Source organism: Crocodylus siamensis, chromosome 7 (assembly GCF_052110815.1).
Source record: "Crocodylus siamensis isolate JL-2025a chromosome 7, ASM5211081v1, whole genome shotgun sequence".
Taxonomy (NCBI): Eukaryota; Metazoa; Chordata; order Crocodylia; family Crocodylidae; genus Crocodylus; species Crocodylus siamensis.
Genome location: NC_143401.1, coordinates 56,952,042 through 56,966,261, shown reverse-complemented (window position 1 = coordinate 56,966,261; position 14,220 = coordinate 56,952,042). Strand labels below are relative to the sequence as shown.

At 48.3% G+C, this 14,220-nt stretch overlaps 1 protein-coding gene and 1 long non-coding RNA gene across 3 annotated transcripts in view; one reads left to right on the top strand and one right to left on the bottom strand.

Moving 5' to 3' along the window:
- LRRC20 (leucine rich repeat containing 20) overlaps positions 1-14,220 on the bottom strand; it is a 200,804-nt gene that overhangs the window by 21,054 nt on the left and 165,530 nt on the right. Inside the window, exon 5 of one of the 2 annotated variants that reach the window (XR_016443514.1) lies at positions 860-1,052. The exons of the other annotated variant lie outside the window; for it this stretch is intronic. The gene's annotated coding sequence lies outside the window, so the exon portion shown is untranslated. The remainder of the gene's footprint in view (positions 1-859; positions 1,053-14,220) is intronic. 2 annotated transcript variants of the gene reach the window in all.
- Positions 1-14,220, top strand: part of LOC149859842 (uncharacterized) — a 61,634-nt gene that overhangs the window by 533 nt on the left and 46,881 nt on the right. Inside the window, exon 2 of the long non-coding RNA XR_016443516.1 lies at positions 7,475-7,540. This is a non-coding gene — a long non-coding RNA (uncharacterized LOC149859842). The remainder of the gene's footprint in view (positions 1-7,474; positions 7,541-14,220) is intronic.

The window sequence follows — 14,220 nt, the reverse complement described above, 5'->3', positions numbered from 1 at the left end:
TGGCTGCCCTGGTACAGGAAGCTCAGATAAGCGGGGGTGGGGGGACTTCAGGCAAGGAGAAGGGGAAGTGGCCCCTCTCCACCCCACACCCGGTTCCCCGCATTGCAGCTGCTTGCAGCCTGCATGGAGCTGTCTGTGCCTGCTCTGGACAGCCTCGTATGGGCTGCGAGTGCCTGCAGCATGGGGTACCAGGCGTGGGGCGGGGGAGGTGCCGCTTCCTCCCCTGCGCTCAGCTCTTCCCTGGGCTCCTTCCCTGTGCGGAGAAAAGTGGCTCCTCACCACCCCACGGCCAGCACCCAGCACTGCAGGCACTTGCAACCCACGCAGGGTTGTCCGGAGTAGACACAGGCAGCCCCACACAGGCTGTGCTGAGCATGGCGAAAAGTGGCCCCTCGCCTGCCCCATGGCGTGCTGCAGCCACTTGCAGCCTGCATGAGGCTGCCTGTGCCTACTCCAGGCAGCCGTGTGTGGGCTATGAACACCTGTAGCAGGGAACACCGGTGTTACACAAATTGCCAATTGCTCAAATCACGAGTGAGACTTTATAAAGGGGGATAAGGCAAGGTGCCGCATGAGCTAGACACAGAGGTTCAGGAACTCTGTTCATACAAACACACACAAATCATCATACACATCATTACACACAGGCATACACATACACAAAACAACCATTTCATTCACACATACACCAGATATAGTTACCAGCAATAGTTGCTCAATATCAGCCCACGGTGGCCAACCCAGGCTTATTGAATAGATGATGATGATTTGAAGATAGCAGATTTAAAGATAACAGCTGGAGTGGGGTTAACACATGCATCTGTGCTCCAATGAAACATCAGTAGAGAAACAGACTTACCCAACTTGGCATTTTCAAAGTGTTCTTTTATAGGGATTGGCATTCCTTGTTTCAGTGCTTTGGGGTTTTTCCATACCAAGCTTCTGTTTTTGTGGTTGTTCTTCTTTTGTCTTCAGCTTATCTTAGCCTTGGAGTGTTTTTGTTGCCCGTCTGGCAGAATTTCGTCTTCTGTTATCTCCTTTGTGCCTTCGAGCTTCAAAGGGATTAGTTAGTTAGTGTATCACTAACAGTTGCTGTGATACTGTCACCTCTGGTTTGTTATCTGAATAACAGCATATTGCAAATGCTACCCTAGGAGCAGACTGGGTTTCCAAGTGCAAATTTGCTGTGCTCAACATCCCCAAGACTTAGCACTACCTGACCTGGGATGATCAGGTTAGAGGCTGGGGGGTGCTAGAGCAACCCTCCCTCCCCTTTGCAGCAGCCACAAGGCCAGGCCCCAGCAGGGGTTAAGTATGATTGTGGAGGGGCTTAAACTCCCACCCTAGCCTGGAGGGACCCCAGCTGGGGTGTGCCTAAAGCGGGGGGGAAGCAGCCAGGCTTGTCCCCAAGGCCAGACATCAGCTGGGGAAGCGCCTCAGGCAAAGAGGGGCAAGGGCTGAGAATTAAACTCCTGTCTCCAGGCAGGCATGGGACCCCAGTTGGGATCTGCTCAGCTTTCCCCCCTGCTCTTGCTCAGGTGACAGGGAACCTGGGCATGGCCCTGCCATCTGCCAAGGGCTGGTGCTGTTGCTGCAGGTGGGCTGCGGGGCAGAGCTGAGTCAGCCTGTGAGAGCTACTGAGGATGAAAACAGAGAGGCCAGCCCAGGCTGAGGCCATGGGGGCTGTGGGGCCAGATTGCTCCTGGCTCCCCACACCCAAGTTGGGTGGGGTATCGTGGTGCCCCAGCCAGCTGGGAAGGGCCCCATGGGGCTGGCCCATGGGGGCAGGGTCCTTTCCAGCCTGCTGTGGCTGTGTAACAGCCTGGCTTGGCAGTATGGGCGGGGTCTGGCTGGAAAGCAGGCTTCCTGAGCCAGTTCAGAGGTGCCGATGGGCTCTGAGCCCAGCAGCCACTGCGCCCCCAGTCCTGTGAAGTACCCAGGGTTCCAGGTGCATAACCAGCTGCGGGCTGGCCAGGGTTGGGGGGGGCTCTTCTGCCCCCTCGCCTCCAGCTGCTGCTGCCACAGCCATGCTGTACCACCCTGGGTGGGGGGCAAGAACCTTCAACCCTGTGGCTTCTGCCCAGTGTGTGGAGCTCTGGCTCTAGCTCCCAAATGCCTTGGAAGGTGGAAGACATCCAGGTGGAAGGCATCTGGGAGCTGCAGAGTGATGTGGCTATGTCCGGGAGCTGCTGAGTGTGTCCAGCCCAGAGGGGTGTGACTGCAGCAGCAGCAGCTGGAGGCAAAGTGGGGCAGAACAGCCCCTCCAGCCTTGGCCACCTCACAACTGGTTGTGTGCCTGCAGCCCTGGGTGCTGCATGAGACAAGGAGTGCAACGATGGCTGCCGGGCTTGGGGCCCACCGGCACCTTCCCGGCCTGGGAAGCCCGCTCTCCAGCCAGCCCCCACTTGTGCTGCTGGGCTGGGCTGTCACACAGTTGCAGCAGGCTGGGATGGCCCTGCCCCCACAGGGCCCTTCCCGGCTGGATGGGGCTCTATGACAGCTGTACCTGGCTTGGGCGTAGGGAGCCACGCAGCCTCCTTGGCCCTAGCCTGACGTGCAGCCCACTGGGAAGGGCCCAGCCCCAGCAACCCAGCTCAGCTCAGCTGGACCCTCTGCCTGTGCCCTCAGCAGCACTTGTGGGCTGGCTTGGCTCAGCCCCTCAGCCCTAGCCACTGGCAAGGCAGGTAGATAGTGGGGCTCTGGCCATGCTCCCTCCCCTGCTGCTGAAGTGGGGAGGGGGAAGAATGGCTGACAGGGGCCACAGTCACCAGTGGGGGGGAATAAACCCCCTCCCTGCTCCCTTTGCCTTGGGGCCACCATTTGGCCAGCCCTGCTTGGGCTAGAGAACAGAGGGAAGGGGCCAGCCCAGCTCTCTGGAGCAGACAGCACATCCCAGGGCGGGGATGCTGGAGGACTCTGGTTTAACTTAAACCAGGAAGGGGTCTGGGACAGAAGTTGCATAAACCAGTTTGACCCAACTCAGTTAAGCCTGATACTACATTCTACCAGTTTTGGCCATTTTGAAACTGGTTTATGTGCACTGAACTTATGTTCTGTTACAGGTTTAAACCAGTTTCTGATCACTTAAACAGGTTTATATGTAATTTTTGTCCCTAGTCCAGGTCTCCTGCCATGCTGTCCTGCCCCAGAGACCCTGGTTGCTGCAGCAGCTGGAGGAATGGCAGACAGGTGGAAGCCCAGGGAGATATATATTAACCCAGTACAGGCTGGATGCAGCTCACAGACTGACATTTGGACAACCCTGCTCTAGGAAGAGGCACCAAATGCCTGGCAAATCACATCACACTATAAAAATCTTGGTCGTCTTTGTCTGGATGGGGCTCTATGACAGCTTTACCTGCCCATATGGGAAATGAAATCAGAATAGAAAAATTTTGTTCTAGTGGATCCAGATCCATATTAGCACAGTTATACTGCTTTAATTGATGCAGAAGAGCTAAAGTAGTACAACTCCATAGCAGAGACAAGGCAGGTCAGAGACCGATAGGAGCAATATATCTACCTGCAGCAAATCTGAAGCCCATGAAAGAGGCAGTGATAGCTGAGTAAGAAGCTACTACTCAAAAAAAAAAGCTAAGTAATAGCTAGCTGTCATCCCATTTGTTTACTGGCAAAAGTAATAACTTGTAGCTTCCAAATTGTACCCTTAGGACTCCTGACAGAAAATATTTGCATGATTTTGCTTTATGCTTGCATTTACTTTGTTCAATGAAGCATTAGTTAAATTCTCTCTGGCTCAAGGAATGATATGTATTATCGCTGATATCGATGAACTATGAAATATCAGGTCCCCAGCCTTGCATAGTTACTGTTGTTTACTAAAGAATCATTTTGTTTTTAAGACTCAAATTTGCCAGGCAAAAGTAATGCCCCTGTTAAAAGAAAATGTGATTATTTCCTTCTTCCCCAAACCCAGGATCTTTCTACATCTCCTTATGTCATGACTTGTCTGTATGGGGAAAGGGATTAGCATACCTATGGCAGAATCCCATATTTAACCTGCGAAAAAAGGCCCCTCATCATGGATTTGAAGGTGGACCTGTGGCCTCTACCCCATCTTCCTGCGCCACTGCCACCTCTCCCTCTCCCTGCTGCCTACTTTCTGTCACTGCTTCCCCCTTCTTCTGCAGCTCCACCACTGCAACCACTGCTGAGTGGCTAGGTAGGGCCAAAGCAACAATGTGCTCCCTGCCTTGGGCTAGAGTGTGTCTGGAGCTGGACTGTGTCTGGCTTAGTACACCTAACTCCCTCCCCCCCTCCATCCCCGTCCCTACTACCACTGCTTGCCCCACTGCAGCACTGGGGTGGGGGGTAAATGTAAGACAACCTCTGATAATTAGATTCCAGACATGGAAAATTATAACAAATTTATACATTTTCCAGGTATAGAATCTAGTAATTATGGGCACTGTCTTAAATTCAAAGTGTTTTTGGATTCACGTAAAGACAGTATATGTCTACTGTACCCATATGCTATTCAACTTACATGGGTAGACAAGGCCTTCAGCAGCCTGTTCAGAACCAACCTTCAGGAAAAAAAAATTTTTGTTCTCAGTTTCTTTGATTCAAATGGGGATGCTAGGAGAAGAACCTGGAGTTGCATATAGTACAGCACCTGCAAAAATACACGTTCTCAATCATTCTTATCCTACTGACTTCAGCTGGACAAACTTCTTAAGCAAACCTGGGAGGGTCTGATTCTACTTGTGCAAGCTGCATCACTGGCAATACACATGCTGTTAGAAGCTTAGTGGGATAACGGCAGCTCTATCTCCCATTGTAATCCATAGAAATATTCATGCTAACTTCCACATGCATGTGGTTTGGTTCTTGGAAGAACACTGCCCCAATTGGAAGCTGCAGGTGAGCTGAGTAAAAATGGGACTCAACACTGATACTACAAAAAAACCAACCAGTTACTTTTCCCCCAGACAAACTGGCAGGGGTCTTCAAGAACTGGATAAAGGAGAAAACCTGACAGTATTAGAACATTTCCTTTAACAAAAATGCAAAATGCATCATTTCTGTGCTGAATGTAGCTAATGTCATGTTGCACACAATATTTTACTAATTATTGTTAACTCTAGGAGAGATTTAAGGATTAACCATGACCACCTAGCTGCATGCTGTTAAATAAAGGTTCTCATCTACCCTGAGTAGCTGATATTGCGCCAGCTAACACTTATTTCAACAGGATGCATTTTCTCAGAGTATTCTGTGTTAATGGAATAACTAGCCACTAAGACTGTGCAAAGCAGCTAGTATTCGCTTCAGATTTGGATTCTGCTGATTTGGGGGGACAGTGATTCGATTCAGTGATTTGAATCACTGTCCTGAATCAACTTAGCCGAATGTCTGAATCAGTCAGGCCCATCCCCCCAGCCCAGCAATGGCTGTCCTGCCCACCCCAGCCCCCAGCACTTGGAAAAAAAGAAGCCCTGACTCAGTGGGTGCTGCCGGGCACTGGGGCAATCCCATGCACTGTCCCCTGCTGCATGAGGGGCTCTGCACAAGCCCCCCCGACCCCACACCCTGTTCCCCTAGTCCCTCCCCATGGCTGCCCTGCCAGCTGCGGCTCCGGCCCTTTAAGACAAAAATAACTGAGAAAACCCCCCGGACTCACTGCTCCTGCCAGTGGGGAGTGATGCCTGCTGCCCCCCACTGCCCCACACCACATGGTGGGCTCTGTACAAGCCCCCCAAAGCCCCAAGGCTGCTGCAAGAGTGGCGAGTCCTGGGGTTTTTCTGCATTTTTCTCCATGGCAGGCCGGGGGGTGTTGGGGGGCTTGTGATGGAGTCCCCCACACAGCACGGGGCAGTGGGGAACAGCAGAGATTTCCCCCCTGCCCAGCAGCACCCAGGGAGTGGGGATTTTTTTAAAGGGCTGGGAGCTGGGGTGGGCAGGGCAGGTATGGGGGGTCTGGGGGAGTGGGTGGATGTTGGGGGGGGCTGGGGGAGCAGGCAGGGGTTGGTGGCTAGCAGGAGTCTCCCAACGGTCCCCTCCCGCCTCCTCCAGTCCCTCCTTACTACTTATCAGCTCTGAGTCTGGCTCCAGCTCCCTGCTGCAGTCACCAAGGACTGCCTGAATCATCAAAACTCCCTGAATCAATTTGGACCTTTTAACTGATCCCCTGATTTGATTTGGATTTGGAGATTCAGCCACCGAATCGGGTCGAATCTCCTCCGAATCAAATCACCACCCAAAGCTTCCCACAGCCCTACTAACCACACCTGTTTCAGGCATGACAAATATCCTCAAACCGCAATGCTGGCTGTAAGTAAAGTGCTGAAGTACCACCCAGCTAATGGGGGGAACTGGGAAGAAAGCTTCCAGAGAAAGCAAGCAAGTGCAGAGGGAAATGAAGCAAGCAGAAAGGTGCTCTGCTGGCAGATTTGGAAAAGCCTATGTTCAATGTTCAGGACCAATCTAATATGGCATTAAAGGTGCCACACACTCCTGCCTTCTGACTAAAAGTACGTAGAGGAATCAAGGAGACAGCCAGGAGCAGCCTGACAACCTAACTTTGAGAAGTGTCATTTTTAGTGTCTGTAACAGGAGACCCTACCTCTGTTACTGGACAGAAGTAAGAAGCTGGGTAGGGAAAGCAAAGCCAATGCAGCTTGTCAAAAATATGGCTCCAAGAGGCAGCAAATATGAGTAGGCTGGTTAAACTGAGCTGCAGGCCCTAGCCTGCAGACTGTAGGCAGCATAATGCCAGACCACTGATTAAAGGGAGTCAGCAGCACCTGGGCTCTGTTGGCAAACAGCTGGATCACATGATGGGAAGGGGGCAGGACTCAGGTGCATATAAGCCTGTGGACAGGGACAGGGACAGGAGCTGTGGGAAGATTTAGGAGTTGGAGAATAAGGGTGGGATCTTGGAGGCTGGGGGAACAAGCCAGCATTAGGAAAGAAGTAAGGCAGGGTGTGGGTCTGAGCTGAAGCCAGGTTTGTGTTACAATTGTTTTGCACTTGGCGCTCAAGCTCTGATCAGGTTGTGGCTATTGGGGGATGTATGGAGGCCACACAACAGGGTGCCTAGATGTCTTTTGAGAGCTGCTCTGCGTGGGGATGCAAGGGGCTGAGACAGTAGGCCGGGGCTGAGGGCCTCAGCCAGAGGAACAAGCCAAAGCTGGGAAGGCTGAACTCTGAACAAGGATTTGAGGTCTGAAGGGCCCAGTTTGTTGGTTGAGCCATCTTGTCTCCAGTTTGAAAGAAATACACAAAACTCTAAATGGATCCCGCTTCTGAAAATAATCCTGGGCAGTCCTTGATTTAGGGCAATAGGGTCACCTTGAATTCATGATGTCAAACTACAGGGCTATCAACCAGTAACTAAAACACTGCATTACAGATGACCTATCTAAAGGCTACAAGCACTTCCTGCCCTTGTGTTTTTATATTTAGCTTCCAGCTTTAATCTGTCTCAACCAATTTATTTTTGAATTCACAGTTGAATGATTCCCGTATTTCATGTATCAAAGGATGAAATGTTAGGATACTGGCTGAAAAAAAGACCGTGAGTAGACAATATACTTCTTTTCATTTTGTATTTGGTTTGCAGAAGTGCTCCCACAGAGGAGATGAAGTGCAAAAGGAAAATAGGAGGGGTGAAAATAAAACAAAAATTCTATCTGTAAGTAGAGCTAAGATCCAGCCTTCTGTTAGTTAAGCTGTGGACAGACCTAACTATATGACTACCATTAGTCCAGTTACAAGTTACATCTATCTGATATAAATTATTTTGTTAAACTGTAGCAAAACTCCCAGTTTTTTTAATTTTTATTTTAAAAATGCATTCCTCCCCCTTCCCTAACCACCTCTGACTTTCCCTCTGCCCTCTCTATCCCCTATAAGTGATTACAAGTAGTACTAAGTAAGCTAAGTTCTTGTATACTATTATTGTAAGAAGCCCCTTTTTCATATATTGTAAATAGTGTTCTGTTATGTTTGTATTGGTTTTTACTGGTTTATATTGTATTATATTGTATTGCTATCATTTGGGCATTGATTTTTATTGTTGCATATTAATATTGTACGGTTTAGGCCTGTGTCTGTAAATTGATGTCAAATATCCATTTCCATCTTGTCCCCATGCCCTGTTGTGCAAGTATGTTGCAATTCTGTAACCTCTCCCATGTAAATTGGTTTTCCTTGAATGCCTGAAGCAAAGTAGTGAATGGATAAGCGAAACACAATGATAGCAGGACCCCTTAGTAAATCACCCCACCATCAAAACCAATACCTGGACCAATGACCCAGCCCTTGGAACCACCCTCAGGATTCAAGAAACAAAAGATGAGGCAACCCACCATTGTGCCAAGGCTGCACACGCTCAGTATGAACATCTGGAGCCCTCTGTAACAGGGCTCACATTGCCTGGACATTCCCTCCCCATAGGATAGGGGTAGGCAATGTTTTTGGCCAGAGTGCCAAAACCCCCACCATGTCTACCTTGGGAGATGCCAGAGTGCCGACATGCCGGAGCTCAGAGCAGCTGTTTGCAGCCTCCTGGCTGCAGCCAGCCTACAGACCCTGGTCTGTTTGCAGCAGGTCTTGCAGCCTCGCAGCTGCCTGCTAGGAGCAGCCTGGGCTCTGTGGCTGGCAGCAGCTGCTTAGAGCCTGGGTTGGCGGTGGTGTGCTGAGCAAAATGGCCTTGCATACCATACCTGGCATGCGTGCCAGTGGTTGCTGACCCATACCATATGAGATCATAGGTAGTCTGCCCCAAAGAAAGGGGTAGTGAAGACTGACTCCTTGGGATGCCATCTTCACCTGGACCAGATCTGCTCCATGTCACGCTGCCTATCAAACCAGAGGCCCTGCTGACAACCCCCCTCTAGACAACACCTGCTGGACAAAGACCCCGACTGGCCATCGAGGACCCCCTCCCAGCCTGGATAGGTAGCTATCACCCCCATCCTCTCTTCAACCAAGGACTTGGACTCTGTTTCTCTTCCCTACCTGGATTCCAACCCTTCCATTGAGTCTCTTTCTCCTGCTACCATTGTGAGTGCTTGTGTGTGTGGGAATGCTTGTGTGAGTGTGTGTGGGAACCAAGCTGTACAGTACAGTGTCCATTTAATAAAACTGTTATTTGGAACCCTGAGTCAGGTTTTGCTTTACTACGGTTCGGCCCTGCTCCAATCTCTGCTCCTTGCCCTTCTAACTTATGTCTCATGTCTCCCTCTCCTGCTTCTGGCTCACCACCACCTCCAACACCTGAGCTCCTCTCTGCCTGCAAACCGCTGTTTCTTTGCTATCGCCCCATTCCCACTTCTGTTCCCCCCTCTGCCACTGCTATTTAGTTACCAAGCACCCCAAGCATAGGTACCACAGGCACCAACACATACGCACACTGTCACCTGAGTCAGTGTTTAACCTGTGTGTATGTGTATGTATGTGTGTATTGTGTATAATTTCATGTCATTATCATTAGAGCGTGTATGTGCTTGAATTGGTGATAGGTATGCATGTGCGTAGGCTGGTAATTTTGGATGTGTATGTGCCTGAGTTGGTAGTGTGTGTGTGTGTGTGTGTGTGTGTGCGCGCGTGTGTGCATGTGCACATGCACGCACCTGGTGGGGGTATATACACCTAGAGTGTATGTGTGTGCACGCCTAATTGATTTGTGTGTCTGTGCAATTGTATATCACGCCCTCCTGTCTAACAGTGCAATATTAAGATCCTGAGCATTGGCCTGAACCCACAGGACAACAAAACATACTAGGTCAGAGGTGCTCAACTGTCTGGTCCCGTAGGTGGGTGAATGGTGCTGGGTCAATCCACGGGCCTGATCCAGCATGGGGTCAGTCCACAGGTGCAATCCTGCACACTGGCTCCATCCTGTGCATGCTCCAACCCTCTCTGTCATATCCAGCCATGTGCTGGCCCAACTCCATGATCCAGCATGATGTACGATGCAGGGTCACATTATCCATCTCTTGAGTCTAGAAATTTAGCAGCTGGGGAGCACTGACCCATGCTGTCACTGCTCCTTCACTGCAAAATTTCCAGACTCAGAGGGGGACCCATGGGTTGGATGACATGGTCTCACGGGCTGGGGGTTGAGCACCACTGTAATAAGTAGAGCTAAGACCAACAGGACTTAGGATAAACAGCCTGTTTCCCCCACCCCCTCTCCATACACACACACACAAGCATGCAGGGAGGTAATGGATGAGGAAAATGAAAATATTATGTTTGCCAAATGGGAAAGGACACTGTTACAGGAAAAGGAGTTGTGAATTTTCAGAGAGTCGATGCCATAGCATTACCATGTCTACCTGAGAGTGGAAGTTATTGGCAGTGTCTGTATAGCTCTTTGAACATGCAAAGCACCAATTTACACTGTATTTAAGCATCCAAAATGATTAAAAACAACTCTTGAGAAATTATATTCTCTTTAGGTGTCAGCCTAACTTTTCATAAGATAAATTATCTTCTAGACCAGGCAAATGAGATAGCTCTTACCTAGGTTTTAGTAATGCATTTGATACAGTACTAATAGGAATATCTAAAAACACTGGGGAACACGGAAATTAATACAAGTGAAGAAGGAACTGGTTAGTTGAGATTATGGCAGAGTCTGTTGACATGGCAAGTCTCAGGCTAGAAGACCTTTCAACATTTACAACAGAGCTTTGGGTATCCAGCATCTCCCAAAGCTCTATTCCAAATGTTTAGAGCATAGCACTTTACAGAAGGCATTCAGCATCTTCCTGGATTAGTCTTGAAACTCCTGGCCAGACACCGAGCCCTTATAGAGTTAAAATAAACACAGCACTGTTCTCAGGGGAGAAGGGATCTCCTGGGCCACTAAGTCAGCACCCTGCTATTGCACTTCAGATAATCCATTCATAAGCCTGCCAGACCCCATCTCAGACTCAGCTAGGTATTTTGTCCCAATATTGTTCCTCTAAGGCCAATAGTTTTTAACCTAAGCTTAGTTATAGCTAGTTCATAGCCATTTGTTGTTGTTACCTATCTGTTAGGATTGCCTCTCCATTTTCCTGATCATCATCCTAGTGGCCACTCTCTGTACTTGTTCTAGTCTGAATTCATTTCCCTTGAACGTAGGCTGACCAGAAACATACACAGTATTTTGGAGGACATTTCATGAGTCCTGTGTATAGCAGCATTGATATTTCCTAACTATTGCAACTGCTTTACATGGTACATCTTAGAATCTCATTGCCTTTTTCATGGCTACATGATACTGGTGGCCCCGTTTCAGGCAAGCATAAGGTTCAACAGCTCAGGACCACTCCAACAAGGATATCGCCATCAGCATGGCTATATTCCCTGCATCTTCAGGGCTATGAAGTTATGTTAGTTGCTTCCACCTCCACTGGCTAGCATTTTGAAATTTTCTGGGTGGAGACAGATGTAACATTTGAAGCATGTTTAAAGTGCACCTTAGAAAAGGGAGCAGAGGAGTACAGGGCCTCCAGTCTCCTGGTTCTGGGTGCTCCTGGTTTCACTAGTGGGGAGCTGCAGGAAAGCAAAGGCAGATTGGAGAAGAGGGTATTCACTGACACAGTGCCCTGACTTGTCCCCTACCCTTCCTCAGGGGAGAGAGCAGAGTACTGTGGGACGCTGAAGGACTCAGGGGTTCCCTGTTATACTGCCTTTCCATATGCTGAGCAAGCTTACCAGGCTCTGAACCACTGTGCTGGCCCGCCCCAGACACCACTGCAGCAGTAGGAGCAATCCGGGGAGTGGCAGTCAGGTGGAAACCCACGGGCTGCCAGTGAGACAGGCCTGAAATAGTGTACAACTGGAGCTCTGTCTTCCCTTTCTAGATTATAATGTCCTTTGCCAGTTCTCTGACATCAAATGTCTCATATATTATCCTCTGGCTTTTCTTATTTATTCCCCCCCATTTACTTTGGGAAATAAAACTGTTTTGAAATGCTGCCTTTCAGTTTCAAATCTATTCTCGTGAATTGACTTAACTGTAACTAGTAAATTGGGTAACTTTTACTGTCTCTAATCCCTGATTTAAGAATGACTAGTGGCTAGTGACTGAGCCATTAAATATAATGGAATTCTCATACATTTTCTATACTTCAGCTATATAGCTGCAGCACTGGGGCTAAGGAGCAAGAAGAAATAGACCGATTCTTTGAGTGACATTTGTAAAGATTTTCATTTGGACTTCAAAGAAAATCTTTATAGTAAAATATGAAAGAAGCTGCTCTCTTAGCCTCTGCTCTAAAAGGTGCTAAAAATAAATGTTTTTTTCTCCAACCCATTTTTGAATGTCAGCCTGAAAGTGGGATTAAAAAACAAATGTCCTCTTTAGTGTTGAAGGATCTTTGAAAGAAGCGTAGATATGAATAAAACCTTTTCTTCAGCTGAGAGACAGTTCTGTAATATCCACAGTTGTGCCTTTGCACCTTGTTCTGCTCTAACTCAGAGGGTGTTCCTAGATGAAGCAGACTCTCCTTCAATGTTTAGCTTTTCTGTGCAAATTAAAAATAAATAATGCACAAGCTACACAACTTCCCACTTGTGGGGTTCCCCCATGGAAATTCAGTGCATTTGTGTGCTGGACAAATCCCTTATTTAACCATAATCTGTTTTTGGCCATTAAGCCACAAAAGCTATTCCATAAGCAGGTGATGACACATATGAAGCTGCTAGAAGTGTAGGTGAATGAATCTCAGATGTTGTAATCCATGTTATTTTGCCCAAAAAAAACCTCAAACAAAGCCAACAGGAAAACAAGCTCTAACTTACTGGAACTGATGATAAATACGTTTTTATTCATGTCAATACCTGACTAACTCTGAATAGGCAATTAGCAAAAAACTGTTCTTAGACTGAATTCTTTTTTTCAGTTGAGAAGATGGATAACTAAGTCTCTGTGTCTATTTATATTTGCGTGCAGTTCGTGTGGTTGTTATGTTAAACTGAAATCTAATGAAGCCCTGGAGCAAAGCAGCACATTTTACATACAAAAGTCAAACCAGAAAATGGGAACCCCCCACAGGCAGGTCTGCTGACTGAGGTGTCCTGCAGAGAGGCGTGTCCTTCATCCTCACTGCCCAAGAATTTACTTTAAGTCCAATAAACAAATGGGTTTCTTTATTATACACAACTATATACAGAAAAGAAATGATTAATCAAAAGAAGAAATATATCTATCAACAGTTAATAGTAAAACCAACAATTTGAATAGAATTTACAAATGCAACAATAGCTGAATAATTCCGCCACAGTGGGTGGTCCCACTGCATCAAACAACCTCAATGATTACATTCACCTGGTTATAACACTTTAAGACAGTTTCACTCCAGTCACATGCCCCTTCCCATAACAAAAAAAGGCAATACAGCTGTAACTATGATCCACCACTAGGTGGCAGAGACAAGGCTTCTGCTGCTCTGGGGAAGGTGGACTCTTGCTCTTTCTTGGTAACTCAGCAAAAACAAGCCTCTGACCGGCCACTGCAGATAATAGGCTTTTCTTAGTTTCCTTCTGAAAAATACGCCTATAATGATGCTGCAGGTTTTTCCTCCCAAGGTGGAGAACCTTGCATTTTTTGGTGTTAAACACCATCAGGTTCTCATCTGCTCATTTGCTGAGCCTGTCCAGGTCAACCTGGATCACCCGCCTATCTTCTGGTGTGGATGCTTTGCCCCAAAGTTTGGTGTCATCGGCGAACTTGGCCAGTCCGCTTCTGACTCCAATGTCCATATCATTAATGAAGATGTTGAACAATATGGGTCCAAGGACAGAACCTTGGGGGACCCCACTGGTCACAGGACACCATGATGAATGACTGCCATCAATTACAACCCTCTGGGTCCGACCACGGAGCCAATTTCCCAGCCAGTGGTGGATCATGGTGGACCCAAGGCCACAACTGGCCAGTTTTGCCAAGAGGTGATCATGGGATACCAGATCAAAAGCTTTTCTGAAGTCAAGCTAAATGACATCAATCTCTTCTCCTTTGTCCAGGTGATAGGTCACCTGGTCATAGAAGGAAATGAGATTGGTCAGGCAAGACCTACCCGCAACAAACCCATGCTGGCTATCCCTCAGGATGTTGGCGTCAGCCAGTCCATTAAGGATGGCCTCTTTAATAAACTTTTCTAAGCTCTGCCCCGGGACAGAAGTCAGGCTGATGGGCCTATAGTTGGCCGGATCCACTTTCCTCCCTTTCTTGAAGATAGGCACCACATTGGCCTT